Source organism: Myotis davidii, unplaced genomic scaffold (genome assembly GCF_000327345.1).
Source record: "Myotis davidii unplaced genomic scaffold, ASM32734v1 scaffold238, whole genome shotgun sequence".
NCBI lineage: Eukaryota > Metazoa > Chordata > Mammalia > Chiroptera > Vespertilionidae > Myotis > Myotis davidii.
The window spans coordinates 4325014-4329759 of NW_006293779.1; positions in this window are offsets into that span (position 1 = coordinate 4325014).

The window sequence follows — 4746 nt, forward strand, 5'->3', positions numbered from 1 at the left end:
CGTGCCTCCCCAATCATCGCAGGTCAGGCGGTCCAGGTCACACTGTTCCCGTGCCCGCCCTGCCCCGCCCGCCCAGCCAGCAGCAGCCTCCAGCACCTCCGCCCACTGCTGGCCACACCCTGGACTCACCACCCAGATGCCCCCGAAGGGCCTCAGAAGGAGGAAAAGCTGCCGCGAGAGGACTCTGGGAACAGGCCCCAGCCCCTGGCACAGCCTGCCCTGCCCTGGCTCTGGGACTGGGACCTGATGGAGGCTTGGGATGCCCTTCACTACCTGTGTGTCCTTGAGCCGATTAGTTCATCTTTCTGAGCCTCAGTTTTCTCATCTGTAAACTGGGAGTGCTAATCCACCTCTACCACCGGTGTGGAAGGGCATCCAGGAGACAGCACAGGAGAGAGAGCACTTGGCTAACTGAGGCAAAAGGCTATGAAGTGTTAGACACCATTTCTATCAGGATTGAGGCTGTGAGCAAAACCACGAGTAGAGCTTTTAGCATTTCCCCCCAAAGTCACCGCACCCTCCTCGCCCTACCACACCCCTGCACCCACCCCCGCCGAGTTCTCGGCACACTGTCCTCCTCGCTGAGAGAGAGCTGGTCTTGCCGTCCATCCCCTGCATTTCTTTCCTCGGGTTTTGACTGCCATTTTTATCAAGAGGAAACCGAGGCACAGGGCATGTTTGTGAGGGGCAGGGGCAGGGGTAGGAGCCAGGTCTCTCGCCACATCACCCTGGCAAGCCCATGGTCCTACTGCGGTCAGGTCGGTCGTTGGGATGACCTGCTTTCTAACGAATCCCCTGCACTCATGCGGGGCAATCCTTAAAGGCAGACAGGACTCTGGGGAGTGTGACTCTGGGTCAGGGTGGCGGGCACTGGGCACTGTCAGAGCTGGAGGGGACATCAGAGGTGTCCCAGGTGACCCTCTTGGAGAACTTGGCCTGGACAGAGGCCGTAGCTGCCCAATCACATGCCTGGGCCTCAAACCCTCCCTGCCCTGGACCAGGGTAAGGCACCCTGCTCTGCCCTTAGGCCCCGGAAGTGGAAGCACAGTGCTCCCCAGAGAGACCCCCAGGCAGGATATGGGAGGCCACCCCTGAGGCCTGAAGGGAAGCTCGCCAGGCCACGGCCCCCACGTGACCCTGCTGTCTCCCTTCTTCTGAGAACTTCCTGTGGGATGACACTGAGCCCAGGACAGAGGCGTTTCATCTTCCCCTGGGTCGACCTGGGCTGTTGCCTCCGGCACTTCAGAGTCCTTCCTGCCATGACCTCATTCAGCCTCACTTGCCCCCTGGGGTTGGGAGGAAGGCAGGGCTGGAGGGGTGAGGGTGCTCTGAAGACCTGAGGGGTGGGGGACAGAGAGGCTGTTGAAGAGTATGGCGCGTCCAAGATCACGGCCGTGAGCAAGTCGCTTTTCCCTGTGTGCCTCAGTTTCCCCATCTCTGGAATGATGCTTATAACACCTAGCGCTACCTGGGTGACTTGTGCAATGGAAGAGTGATGAAGGCAAAAGCGAGCTGCTTGGTCCGCAGGGGGTAGGAAAAACGGTGGCTTCTTCAACAAGTCCGCTTCCTCACCTGGCAACAGAGAGAGAGCCCTGCTCCACAGGTGGGGTGAGACCAGATAACACAAAGGTGCCTTGTCCAGGGCCTGGCGCACGCTGGCTGCCCTGCAAATGTTACTTTTCTTCTTCAATCGCTAGGCCAAGACAGCAAAGCCCATGCCTGCGGGTCTCCTCCTGTTTTCCCAAGTCTCCCCAGAGCTCAGTAACCCAGGCTTCCCCCCCCTACCCCCCCTGCAGCCGCTCTGGGGCCCCCATCAGCCTCCTGGCCGCCTGCCTCTCCCAGCGGCCGGGGCTGTGAGTTCTAACCCTCGAGGGGCGGCCAACTTACTGTGTGGCCTCCAGCCAACCTCCCGGCTTCTCTTAGTTTCCCCACCAGTAAAGTGGGGCTAATGACCACCAGCCTCCTGCCCTGGGTGTTGTGAGAATTAATTAAGGTTTGTAAAAGGCTTTGAGATCCACGGATGAAAGGCCCCGGAGAGGGACAGAGTGTTATTATCCATTATTAGTACTGTTATATTCCACCCAAAGATCTCCAGTCTCCTAGACAGTAATTAGTACCTTGCAGGGGCGTTTTGAGGGTGATTAGTTCCATGTCACATATGGGAAAGCCGAGCACAGAGGGAGGTTAGGTCAGTGCAGGGCAGATGGGCCCATGATTCCTCGAAGCTACCGCCACCCTGGCCCTCGTCACTGCAGCACCCAGGGTACACGCGGGCATTTCCCTTTGGACCACCCACCAGGGTCCACAAGAGGCTGGTGAGCGGCTCAGAGGCCAAGACCCTTCTCCTGCTTCCCTGATTCTTCCTTCCCCTTGGCACTGTCCCCCCCTCTCCAGTCTGGCTGGCAGCAGAAGCTGGCACTGAGGGGACCGGAGGGAGGGCAGCAGCAAAAGATGGAAGCGTAGGGCATGAAGGGGCAGGGGGAGGTGGCACGACTCTCCCTTTCTCTCTCAGCCCACAGACTCCTCCTTCACCTTGGCGGGGGAGTCCCGTTCAGGCTCAGGTGAACCGAGACCAGCCCAACCTTCTATGCTCTCTACAGGGCACCCAAGAGGGGGACAGAGAAGCACAAGGCTCCAAGACTGACCGGGGTGCGGGGTGCCAGGCTGCCTGCCCCACTCAGGGCTCAGTGGACTAGAGTCCCCAGTTGGCCTTTCCTGGAAGAGTCCCATTTGCTTCCTGCAAACAATCTGGAGCCTGGTGCCTGTGGTTGGCCCCCTGGCATCCTGCTATGTGGATACAGTGAGAATCCTGTATAATAAAAGCCTAGCAACTGAAACGGCGGAACAACCAGAGACCAGACTGACCATGGCCCTTGGCCCAGCCAGCCCCACCCCCCAGCAGAGACTCCCACCCTGATCGGGGGCATGGCTGGCCTGCAAACTGCCCACCACCCACTCGACCAGCCACTGTGAGGCTCACTGCCCACCTCTTGGTCTCTTTCCCCAGCCGGCAGGCTCTGATCACCCGGTGGCAAACGGAGAACTGAGGGTGGGTGGCGGGGGATGCAGGCGGTGCCAGCCAAGGCCCCTGCCCCACTGGGAGCCCCACACACAGAGGGCAACCAGCGGGTGGGGGTAGGACCGATGAGAGGGGACCAGGGATGGGTGGCGGTGGGGGGTAGGGCTGGCTGTGGGCAGTGACCGCCCGATGGCGAACGGGGAACCGGGTTGACTGTCAGTGGGGGGCAGGGCTGGCTGTGGGCCCTGGGGAAGATGGCCATGATGGCAGGCCAGGCCTAGGGACCATACCCACACACGAATTTCGTGTGCCGGGCCTTTAGTATATTTATATTTTTTAAAAAGTGTCCCAAAGCTAGTCATTTGAAGATAGGCTGCACTCATTTGCAGAACAAGCCATGATCCCAAGTACACAAATAGAATCAATTCATTGGTGCAGCAAGGGGCAGAGGAGGTCAGGAGCAAGCCTGGCGACACAGCACGAATCCCATCATGCCCCACCCAGGCATGTGCCCCCGCCTCACCTCACTCTCTAGGGGCCTCGGCACTAGAGGAGGGACAGTGCCCATCAGTGTGTGCTGGCAAGTATCTAATAAGCAGTTCTGAGAGCGAAACAGAACATCTCTAATGTGTAGCCTTTGCCCATTCTCCTGGTGGACAAGTCTTACCATGGCTGACTTCGAGCGACTGATGTGACATCAACCAGCTCCCCAACTTCTTGAGGCTCGGACAGGTGGCTCTCTTAAGCTGGTTCGAGCCAGCTCCTGCTTGTACACTTCTCCCGGGACCTGTCTCCCCAGGAAAGCAGGACTTATCTGGGGCCACATGGAGGTGGGGGGACTGGGAGGCCCCTCTCCCCCAAGGTAGGTCTTTATTGCTCTTTCTCAGTCGCTAGAGGGTCCTGTGAGACCCTGGTTTCTGACAGAGCCCGGCTGTGGATGCAGAGACGAGGGGCTGAGGCCCTGCTCCCAGGCTGTGTTCCCTGGATGTTTCCTGGAGAAGCGGCAGCAGGTTGCTAAGGAACTTGGCATAAGATGGGTAGGTTTTGATGAAGGGATGGGAATAAAGGGGTATAGTCACTGTCAAAGAGAGAGGCTCAGGCCGGGAGCCTGCCCCTGCCTACTGCTAACAAGAGAGAGAGAAAAATAATATTCAGGGAGCCCAGGAAGACATTTTAAAGTGATCCATCATATTCAGAGAAATGAGAGATGCTACTGGATCCATGACATAGAACAAGATGATATAATAACAAAAAAGGTGCCATTGAAAGACAAAGACCTCTTTGACGTTAATGTGACTAAAATTTTTTAAAAATCCAATAGAAAAGTTGGAAGACAACGTTGAGAAACTTGCCCAGAAAATCAAAGAAAAAGGAAAAAATTGAAAAAGAGGAAGATAAAATGATACGAAAACTAGAGAACGGATCCAAGAGTTCTAACATCTGCCTATAAATAATCCCAGAAAAAAGGCAATGGAGACATAAAAAAATAATAATAATAATAATACAAGAACTATTTCCCAGGGCTAACGACACGGTGACAGTGTGAGAGAACCCGCCAAGTGCCTGACACAATGACGAGGAGAGACCTACTCCAAGGCCACCTTCGTGAACTTCGGGATGGAGGTAACGGAACCTGAGAGCTCCCAGCGTGGGAAGCAGGCTGGTCACCTGCACGGGGTCAGGAATTAGCATGAAGCCAGGTTTCTCCACGGCGACATCAAAAGCAA